The sequence below is a fragment of the Balaenoptera borealis genome (assembly GCF_965194805.1).
Source record: "Balaenoptera borealis genome assembly, chromosome: 9".
Classification (NCBI taxonomy): Eukaryota; Metazoa; Chordata; class Mammalia; order Artiodactyla; family Balaenopteridae; genus Balaenoptera; species Balaenoptera borealis.
Window position 1 is genome coordinate 27,742,599 of NC_138873.1, and position 12,062 is coordinate 27,754,660.

General features: G+C 39.0%; 1 protein-coding gene across 2 annotated transcripts in view; it reads right to left on the bottom strand.

The window, feature by feature from the left end:
* PDE7B (phosphodiesterase 7B) overlaps nt 1–12,062 on the bottom strand; it is a gene marked incomplete at its 3' end in the record, with an annotated part of 635,832 nt that overhangs the window by 230,679 nt on the left and 393,091 nt on the right. The window lies entirely within an intron of this gene.

A 12,062-nucleotide genomic window follows, 5' to 3' on the forward strand; every position in this document is an offset into this window, starting at 1 on the left:
GTCTTATCTTTTTGAACCTCCTTGTAGAAAAGAGAGAGTAACATTGCTCACCCTTCTACTGAAATAATGTAATATGTGCGAAAGCATCTTGTGTACTCTGAAACCCATCATGGGGCCTGGTGTGTTCAGTGTTTTGTGGAATTTCTTCCACAAAACAGGTGGAAGTAGGAGAGGGCCATTTGGTGGTACTGTGTACAAGAGAGAGAACATGGGATTTTATGAGGGGAAAATGTTTGCTCCTACCATAATGGAGAGCACTGGTCCTTCAGAGGGTAACCTGCAAAACCAGAGGTCTAGAGAACAGAGGTCCACAGGGCAGGATAGAAGCAGTAAGCTTGGGTTGGGTAAGAGTAGCAGCCTTTGAGAAAGTATTTGAGAAAAAGAGAGGAAGCAAAGTCTAGTGTGAGGTGCAGATCTGAAAGAATGCAGGAAAAGCAAGAGGGCCTGTGTGAGGATTTGCACATTGGACAGGGCAACTCCAGTACCATAAACAAACACTGTTAATCTGGGAGGGATCTGGGAGACCACTGTGGCCAACTAAGTCACTTTATAGATGCAGCAAACAAACAAGTCCCTGTGGGGTCAGGTGACTTTCCACTCCAAGGTCTTATGATGATCAGAGTATGGGCTCTTGAGTTCAAATCAAGACTTCAGTATTTACTAGATGCATCACCTTGGGCAAGTTACTCAGTAATTCTTTGCCTCAATTTCCTCATATGTAAGATGGAGATAACACTACTGCCTACATCCTGGGTTCATCACGAGGATCAAATGAGGATTAATATAAACACCTAGAATAGTGTCTGGTAGAAATAAGTACCCAATAAATTATTATTTTTAAGAGTATACAATTATTTAGAAGCAGAGAAGCCATGAAAACCATAGCTTTTGCAACTGCCATTCAGTGATGTTCCATGTTACCTCCTTATTTTGGACATTGAGCCACTGCCCTGGGCTCAGGCCCTCTGAAGCATGCATAAAGGGACAGAAGCCAGCAGTATCTGTTAGACGGGAGTGCCCAACAAATATTTATTTAATGAATGAACGGGAAATCAGAGGGCAAAGAGCAGACTGAAAACTGGACCAATCCTTACTAGACAACTATCTCCAGTTCCTGCAAGGGAAGTGTTTGAAGGTCTAAAAGTCAGGTCTCATTTTTTTTTACTGAATATTTCATTCAAAATATCCATTCAGCAAAACTTCATTGGGGGCTTTCCAATTCAGTAAAGATGCTGACATATCTGTAATTAGCTGCTTATGCTGAACTTATTTATTAAGTTCAGTAGAACCTATCTCTATTCTGATTACATTATTTTCAAATAATTCTTGTGTGTGTCTGAAGTCCTAATTAAGGAGGAGTAAGCAGACGTTTTGTGTAGTGGAGCTGTTGACTGTAGGAGGTTCCTATAGACCATTTGGTTACTGGACTAATGCCCAGGGACTATCTAGCCCTGCCCGATGCACCCTTATCCTTGGCATCAAGGAAGAAGGGAGAACCCAAATAAGTTTGGGAAAGTGGAGATTTCTCATAGGTGATCAGGTACACTGGCTACATCCTGATGGGTGTGGAAGAGCTTCTGAATAGCGTATTCCGATTGGATAGGGGAGAGAGGAACTTGTTATTAATCAAGTCCTCAGTGGGCGGGGGAGGTGTTGAAGATCATGAGATAAGCTGGAAGGGTGTCTCTTCCAGGTACCATAAACTGTAGGTGCAAAAGCCTAAAGGCGATTGAAGAATTGAAGGAAGCTAAGAATGGCTAGAAGGAGATGTTCAGAGAATCAGGAGAACTGGGGAGTGGAGAGACAGGAGGCGGGGGAAGTTGGCAGGGACTTCATCATGCACGGCCCTGTGGGACTCCATTTAGTGATTGGACAGCAGCCTGGATTCTGCAGACCCTGGATCTGAAAGAAGTCACTGCAGGTCATGAGCCATCTGTTCAAGGCAGTAGAGAAATCCCAACAGTGTTTAGAAAGCTTTTGTAACAGGAATGCACGTTTGCTGACCAGCGTTGCTCTTCACGACTCTTGGCAGTACCCTTCGGTGGCAAGAGAGTTCTGCTACGCGAGTGAAGCACCATCTTATAATTGAGTGTTTAATGACATTATCCCTATTATCCCTAATACTTCTGGCACTCAACGAAGGCAGGGAATTCCACAGAACTGCTCACCCATTCTCACTCTGCAGTATTACCTCACACAGGGTGTTTGCAATCAGATAGATTTCTCTAGATTTAGTGTATTCCATGTGACCCTTACGAAGGGCAGATCATGGAAATGAGTCTGTGACTTGCTATATTTCCGAGTCTGGCAAGAATATAGTATGGAGACCAGGGCCTTTCAACTCATGAGTATGGTGAGGGCTGGGAAGGCACGGAAAGGGTGATTAGCAGTCAAGACCCTGGATGCCAGGAGGTAGAGGAACTAGGCGCCTGGAGCGAAAGTCCTTCCCTAGCACTTGAAAAGAAATCTCCTCAGAAACGACTGGGAAAGCATGCTGTACTTCAAGAAAATCGTTCCTTTATTTGACTGTCACCTTCAGAGTGAAATTGAATCAGAACAGGACTCCACGTTCCTGCCCTTCAGGCCGACGCAACGTGCAGCAATGCCCCCCTCTGTCCTCCCGCTGCCCCTGGAAGGCTGACGCTGAGCGCCTGGAACAACAGCCTTTTTGTCTGACCTGTGTGCTGCCAACAATATGTACTCACAATGGCTCAACTCCAGCCATCTGGTCGAAGGGTCCAAGCTTTAGACATTGTTTTTCTTGATTTACACTGCAACTTCCAAGCTACTTTATATGACCCTATAGACAGCAAAACCTTAATAGATAATATCAACAGTATCTCCAAATCCTCGCACAGACGTCACGATTCAGAGATTCATGGGACCTCATCCAGCCTGTAACTGAATGAATATTTACTCAGGACAAAGGAGTACTTATAATGTGCTCCCTGCAGCTCAGGGCAGTAATGCTCCTGTACATAAACCAACAATTAAATGTAATCCTATACACTTATAGTTTTAAAAGAAATTCAAACCAGTCCTTGGAATTAAATAACCCCAGTGCTAGAGAAAATGACTTCCAGAACATCAAGCCTAACATGCAAACACAGGGTCTCTGAGCCACAAAGGAACAAACACTTTTCCACAGGGATAAGGGCCTGCTGTATAACTACTTGTGAGGTCAAAGATCCAGATGTTCCCGTAGACAATCAAAAAACTATTACTGGTCAAACTGTATTGACCATCTCCATATGGACAGCTCTGAGACATGGATCTGGCCTCAGAAAGGAGATTTCTGTAAATTCTACTGGCAATCAATGGCAACCCCAGGCTAGAGCTGGAAAATCCAATATCTTGGAGAAATAACTGACAGGTTTTACAAGCTGCAAGTGAAAATGAAAATCCATGAAAATAAGTGTTTATTTTGCTAACAGTTATATTCTGCTTTGGTATCGCTTACTCATTCTCACAACCTACTTTGAAAAGAGCAATATTAAATAGTCACCTCCTCTTGGGTCTCTCTCACTTCATGAAGGTCAAGACTTTTGGTCTAGATCACTGCTGTCCCCCAGCTAGATCAAGGTCTGTTACATCCTAGGCTCTCAATAAATATTGCTTGAAAAAAGAATGAACAAATGAGTTGGGACACAAATATACCCAATCCCTTCATTACTACATGGCAGTCAAGTTAAAAATCTGTGAGGTGCTGTAAATTTAAATTGAAAGACAAGAACAAAGGAATAAAGTTATACTTAAAATTTAAATAAGCTCATTTGCAAGTTTTGATGCCATTACTCCATTAAGAAGTTGGCATCTGGGGTTGTGCAGTGAATCTATATCCTATGAATTCGTTTAAGCGGAGTCCAACCCGAAGGCAAAGATTTCTCCAAGTATTATAGCTTTGAAAGATAATTTTCCCTGGGGAAAGCAAGAATCATAAGTACTTCTTTTTTCTAACCAGCAGCCCTTTCCACTGACAAATATTACTAAAATTAAACAATGAAACAAAATTTCTCTTCAATCTCCTTGTCAGAGTCCATGTCAGGAAAATAGAGGTAATACCTATATTCTACCTCCTTAGTATATGCTAAAGGGTTAAACCAGCAAAATGCTTCCAATGTCTGAGAAGAAGAATTGTATAAAAGTCACTTGGGGATTACGTGGATGGGCTGTATTGTTGATAGTTTATGGTTCTCATTTTAATCACTTTATTGCCTCAAGATCCTCTGCAGCCTTCTTACAAGTAGAGATGATCACTGATTTAACATTTAATTCTTAATGGTGTCAGCGAACTCGAGGAATCCTGAAGATCATGCTTTGCTGGCTTCCCAGCAAATCTCCCTGTGAAACTGACATTGCAGTATGACATATATTCATCAAATAATAATGCTCATTAATTAACTAATGCTCGGCAAACTAGTAGGTTTCGGCTTATACTGAATCTTTTTAACCTAATGACATAAAACTGTTTTCTCTATGTATTTTTAGCAAAGCAAGAGAGAACTTGAAACAATAATAGCAAATAACCTTAGAAATAAAGTAATGCTTATAGACCCATTGTATTAATTTAGCAACCTTGAATTTCAAAAGGGTAGGCTATTTAATGATAGAGTCTGTGTCTTAGCTTTGAATTCTGGTATCCAGCAGAATGTCTGGCATAAAGCTAGTGTCCAATAAATGCTCTTTAATGCATGGCAGGATGCAGAAAATAACACAAACCAAGGAATGTGATCATCACTTACATTCTACTAAACTCAGACATGTCAACACAAGCATTTCTGGATATCACTGTTAGGTATGAAACACGTGTGTGTGTGTGTGTGTGCATATACACATATGTATACACCCACATACACACATATACTATATATATCATATTCATACACATACACGATGTATATCACATAACTCTGCTTTCTAGTTTTGTAGTTTAGCGGTTAAGAGTCCAGGTTCTTGTCTGGAGTCTCATGACAGTGAGTTTGAACCCTAGCTTCACCATTTCCTAGCACTTTGACCTTGGAAATTGGCTTACTCTTTCTCTGTAAGCCTGTTTCCTTACCTAAAAAACTGAGACAATACAGAATTGTTAGGAGATTAAATGAGATAACACACATAATATTCTTAGTGCAGTGCCCGGTACACAGGAAGTGGACAACATATGTCATCTATGACTATTATACCCTTACCCTCTGGCCTTCATCAGGTCAAATAAACAAAGAAGGAAAAGGCTTCCTTTTCACTCTGGATATTGTGAAATTCACCTTGCCCTCCAATCAAAGTGAATATTTGCTGTTTCCTGAGTTTGTCTTGCAAGTTCATGTCTGCAAATCTTTGAGGAAGTGTAAAGAAGTGGCAACAGAGAGCTTGGGCTTTGGAGTCCAGCAGCTGGTGGGTGATGTCTACCAGCCATGTGACCTCAAGAAACCCTCTGAACTTGCTTCATTCTCTCTAAGTTAATGTGATAAAATCTACCTCACACGGTTGTCCTGAGCATTAGACGTTAACAGTAAAATTCTTGGATCCACAGTATTATGATATATATGTACTCATCTATGTAGTTATCTATCTCTGCTCTAGTTTTTTAACTTCAGTATCTATCTTTCCTTCTCCATATGTCCAAATTATCCCTATTTTTCATGGTCCAAATAAAATGGTGATCCTTTATGAAGCTCTCTTGATTTTTTTGGAGCCTAAGTTAACCTTTTTCTCTTCTGAATTTCCTGTAATTCTTGTAGCCACCTTCCACTTTTTTTTTTTATTGGAGTAAAATTGCTTTACAGTGTTGTGTTAGTTTCTGCTGTACAATGAAGTGAATCAGCTATATGTATACATATATCCCCTCCCTCTTGGACTTCCCTCCCAACCCCCGCACATCCCACCTATCTAGGTCATCACAGGGCGCCACCTTCCACTTTCTACTTGACATTTTCGTTACTTTGTCTATTAGGCCATCTGGATTAAGGTCTAAATCCAGATCTACTTTATTTACTTATTCCATTTATTTCCCATTCAGCCTCTGGAATAGTGTATATATCTCTCTCTCTCCATGCGTGTGTGCGCACGTGTGTGCGTGTTTATGTATATGGTAATGAAAAATATTTAACAAGCATCTGTTTTTAAAATCTTGTTACTACTCTGCCTTAGTCTACAAAGATGTTGAGGTAGATATTTGTTTCTCTTTGTGCGCATATGTGCATGTTTATATACCGATCATCACCCCCATACACACACCTACACGCATATATATTTCAAAGGTCTTAAAGTCTGGAATTAAAACCTCAAAATGTTCCAAAAAAGAATATGTAGTACACAGTGTTAAACTCATTGTGGAATTCTGTTCTTAATGTTGAAATCTCCTATTTATTTTGAAGTGATTAAGAGAAGACACATTCTCTTGTAACACTTCCTGTAATATATTTTGTTATTATTCCAGGAAAAATTTTGATCACTGTTACTCACTTATTACAAATGAAAATACTAAACTTTTGGAATCAAGGAAGTAATAGTCAGTTGCTTTCTTGGCCTGCCACCGTTCATACCTTTCACTTTTACCGCTGCCAACATTCTTTCAGAGTCCTTTGTTCCCGAAACATTTCTTCATCTAAACCCCAAGAGTAATTCTTTTTATTTTCAAAATGAACGATCTTGATGTTGGATAACACTCTTAATGTCATCTCTACAAATAGGTCATCAGTACTTCATATGCTATTATCTACATCAGATAAAGAATATTCTTTTAAAGAGAGAACTTAGTTGAAATTGATGAACAAAGGAATAAAATTATGAAATTTGGTTAAAAATAAAGTTCAAAAATCAAGATCTGATTTTGAGTATTTTTAAGTTAACTACTCATTGGGTATATACGTTAGTTTCATGAAATAATTACTAGTCTTTATTTTATTTTCAAATTTTAGAACTTTATGTGGCTTCTACTCCCTAAAAAGGAAAATTAACATCTTTTCTGAACTTTAATGTGCAAAACCTTTAATGTAAGGCAACTTTTAAGGAAGACAAAATATCAGCCAACCTATTAACAACTGATGTTTCAAATAAGTGGTTAGGTGAGTTGGCAAGAATGATTTCTCATAAGGAAACTATTTTGATGGTCAGAATAATAAAGCCAAAGAGTTCTGGCAAATTATACTTTTAAAAAATGAAATATAACAGACTTTCAATTGCCCATATAACTCCAAGTAGCCCAGAAATCTTATGGTGAATAATAAAGTAAATGTATATTAAAGTTTTTGTCATGAATACATCACTAAAATATTTGGAATCTGGGAAATAATTTTATAACATTTTTGATTTCTCCCTTATTTGCTAGCTCATTTGCACAAGCCAGAGTCCTAGGTGTCTTCCTTGATTTCTTCCTTCTCCTGCTGCTTCCCACTCTATCTCCTTCAGCCTCAAAACAATTTAATGAATTTTCAAGTGCTTTTGTTTCTACTTCTCAAATCCATCTACTTTTCCCTATCCCACCTCCAGCACTTCAGTTCCCATGGCACTCTCATCCTGTGCTTAGATTTCTGCACAGCTGCCTCATAAATCTTTTCTTAGTGTCACCTCCCTCCATTCTAATTGTCACATAGCTGCTAGAATGGTCTATGAGTCTGACTCCATCACTTCTCTACTTAAAAGTCTTCCATGGCTACTTTTCCTATCATCATAACCTAGAATTCTGAGTCTGGCACACAAGGCCCTTCATCCACAGGCTCTTGCTCCCCAATTGTACACTTGCTCTAGGCTTACTAAGCTACTTTTCCAAAGCCTTACTGTTTCGCCTCACCTGCACCTTCACCAAGGTGAAGCTCCTCCTTATCTATGTTTCAGGTTACAGCTTTGACATCACCTGCTCCTCCTACAGGCCTTCTTCAACCTCAAGGTTCTACCGAGTGCCTCTTCCTAGTGTCCTGGTAGCACCCAGGATAGACATCTATGGACCCATTAATCACACTGATGTCATTTCCTAGAGCAAAAGTCAGGTAAGGCTCCTAGCTTTTTTCCAGTTACTTTCTTGGTGCCTTATGCAGTGCCTCCTACTTAAATGTTTGCTGAATGAAAGAAGGAAGGAAGGAAGCAGGGGTAGAAGGACATATGATGCTAATAGAACAAAAGGGAACACAAACAAAAGTCTACCTAGTAATCCAAGAGTATGTCCAAAGTATGAGAAAATTTGGATTCAAAACAACATCCAAATAAACAATAAAAACCCTTGACACTTTTTTAATACCAGAGTTTTTGTCTTGCTGAAGAACAAAGACTTTTGGGACTGAGGGTAACATAGGCTAGGTGCATCACATACTTATTATTTGTTAACAGCACCCAAAAATATCATTAAAAAAGAGCAGAATCCAGTGTAGGGGGATTGGTTTTAGTTTTGGACCTCTGCTTATTGTGTAAATACAGAGACATAACTTGCATGATCTGTTGGCATTTTAAAGTTTAGATTTATTAAAGAGAAACCGTCACGATCAGAAATTTCAAGACTAAATACCTTCTTTCTCCATATCAGCACACACTAATATATTTTGGGACCAATCTTATATATGACTAAACATAGAGCTAAAAAATTATACAAGCAGTTACAAATTTTTATGAGGCAAATATCTAATCATTTGCAAGTTTTAAAATACATATAATTATCATGTTAATTTTATGGTCTTGCCACTTTTAGTTTTTGAACTAGACTCTGTTTTTTTGCTTACTCTCAACCCAAAAGAGATAAGGAAATTTTATTTGTTTTTGAAAAATAAATTCAATTAAGAAAAAGACAAACTTTCTATTTGAGGCAGCTTCATTTAAAATGGCTGAAATTTAAAACACAAATTCAATTTTAAGCAGCGACAGTGGCCTTTTTAGGTGACCAATACCAATATATCATTGCATGTGAATAAATTTCACCTGTCCACAAGATCCAGCTTAAAAACCACCTTCCTGGTCTGTCACCCCACCCCTCATGTCACACTGCTGTATTAGCCATATGTGATTTCTCTCTTCTCCAGATCTTCATGCCAACTTTCATCTTTCTCTAATCTGCATTGTCTGCATTATAAGCAACATCTTTATGCTAGGACTCATTACTCTTACTTAGATTTTAAGCTCATTAAAGGGTGGAAATATTTCTTCTCTTTGGATCCACAACATGACCTAGATAACACAATTAATTGTTGAATTAAATCTCTGACAAATAAAAATAACAAACATTTATTTGTTTTTGCTATTGTGTTTTTCATTTCATTACCAATAACACTGGTAAAGTTCCAAGGCTTCTAGTAGCATGAAAACTCGGCAGTTACACAGTAACGCTTATCTCTTGAGAATCCCTTTCTATGTAATCTCTTTTTTTCCCTCGCTTCCCAGAATGATTCCTAGATCCTACTGATATAATATTCTTCATATATATATATGTATATATATATGACTTATTCATAACCACTTCTGTGCATTCATCCAAGATGAACTCTTACCTCATCTAACCTCAATAATGTGGGACCATGGCACAGTTCACTGGCCCACATACCTTCCTCCAGGAAGGTTCTTATAATTAATCTCTCTTAATTTGGATCAGTTTTCCAAATTGCCTACTTCAATATATATTTTATTTAATATACTTTTTGTATTTAAAGAAAATATTCTGCGTTTTTCTTTAAAAATGTGATATGTAAGATGTGTTGATTCTCAAACTCTATTTGGCATAAAAGTTATCTGATGTGTTTGCTAAAATGGGTGCTCCTGGGCTGTACCATGAGAGAGAAAAAGAAGAGGACCCAGGAATTTAAACATCTAAGAAGCACTCCTGGTGATGCTGATGATAGTATCCTTTGATGTTACCTTGGGAGATGCTGGCAAAGCAGAACACATTTCTAAGAGTGAGGAGATCTGGATTCTAGAGCCAGCTCTGATCCTGGGCAAATTCCATGGCTTTTGTGAGCCTTAGCTTCCTCATTGGGAAAACAGGAGAGTTAGGCTAGATGTTTCTCAACTCCCTCTGATCATAATTCTTTTTTCTTTTGTGATTTTCTTCCAAACATAGTCTAGTAATAAGCAAGGAGCAGACCTTCAAACTGCCCCCAAGTCCCAGGAATATAGAAATCCTGAGTCCCAGGTCCAGCTCTGTGACCTTAGGCAGGTTTCTTACCACTCATGATCCTTCAATCTCAAAAGTTATTTGACTTTACTCCAATAATTCTTGTGTGCCTCACTTCATAGACTTGGCTACAAGCAAGGTACCTCAAGTACGTAGGAAAGCAGTCTGACTAGAAGTATACTGTTTTGTAAGCAGTAAGTCCTTTAGTGACTGCATATTCTGATTTTTTTCCAAAAGAATCATTTTTAATTCAAGGAAAATGATTGAAATTAGCTAGGAAAATGAATTTGAATATTATATTGCAATGACAAGATTTAAAATTGGCAGAGTTCATATATTTTTAACAAAAAGGGAATTTCCCAGTAATTCTGTAAAACATCACTCATCTTGCCAACTTTTACACTTCAGAAAAATATTCAAATATACTATCGACTAAATTTTCTCCTCCCAAGATCAGTATTAACAAACATAACTAACCTTATGAACCACAGGAATTACTGTACTTTTATAAATGTGCTGAAAAGAGTTGTTTAAAAATATAATGTGACTCTTTGTAGTACTCTGTATTGTAGACTGTAGCCTAGAGAAATAGTCTAGAACTGAAATTTCATTCTACCTTAGCAAGATAGGAACTATTAAAAATATACTCTATTTAAAATTGATGGACACACACAAATCACTGAAGTCAAGAAAAGTCTAAGCAAGGCCAGTTTTTCCATCTGGATGGAATATAATCCAGTGGAATGATAACAAAATATTGGTTTTGGTTTATATTTTTTGTGTGTTTTATGTGATATTTCACTGCCTTATGGGAACTCTTCTGTTAGTCTATTAAGAAACACCTAGTGTTGACATTCAATTCACTATTTCAGAAAACATCTTACTAATAGCTTGCTTCTTGCGAATAGAAATTTGCTTCTTTTGGCAATTTGGTTTTTAGTCATTGACAGAAGTTAAATGGCATGTAGCAACAGGATTTAGAAACCCCAGAAAGACAAAAAGACTGTTTTGATGGTCATATATAAATAACCATAACCTTTGTTCACGATTAAACAACTTCTTAGTTTATATACATATCTGGTAGAACAGAATTATTGACAAAGAATTCCTCTTGTGAACACACACACACCACAAACAGGGACAAAGAGAGAAGGCAGAACTTTCGTCATGACAGACATGAACTTTCATGCATTATCTCGCAACGACTCTGCATTGACACATGCACCAGGATTTGATTTGTGTACTCAATTCCAAAATTCACAAGTAAACCAAAAATCTAAATAATTTACTCTGAACAGTAACAAATGGAACGTCAGTTTTTTTTTTTAAGAATCACTGGCGGAGGAGCTTCAAGATGGCGGAAGAGTAAGACACGGAGATCACCTTCCTCCCCACAAATACATCAGAAATACATCTACACGTGGAACAACTCCTACAGAACACTTACTGAACGCTAGCAGAAGACCTCAGACCTCCCAAAAGGCAAGAAACTCCCCATGTACCTGGGTAGGGCAAAAGAAAAAAAGAAAAAACAGGGATGAATAGGGAGGGGACCTGCACCAGTGGGAGGGAGCTGTGAAGGAGGAAACGTTTCCACACTCTAGGAAGCCCCTTTGCGGGTGGAGACTGTGGGTGGCAGAGGGGGGAAGCTCCGGAGCCACGGAGGAGAGCGCAGCAACAGGGGTGCGGAGGGCAAAGCGGAGAGATTCCCGCACAGAGGATCGGCGCCGAGCAGCACTCACCAGCCCGAGAGGCTTGTCTGCTCCCCCGCCGGGGCGGGCAGGGGCTGGGAGCTGAGGCTCGGGCTTCGGTCGGATCGCAGGGAGAGGACTGGAGTTGGCAGCGTGAACACAGCCTGAAGGGGGCTAGTGCGCCACAGCTAGCCGGGAGGGAGTCCGGGAAAAGGGTTGGAGGTGGCGAAGAGGCAAGAGACTTCTTCTTCCCTCTTTGTTGCCTGGTGCGCGAAGACAGGGGA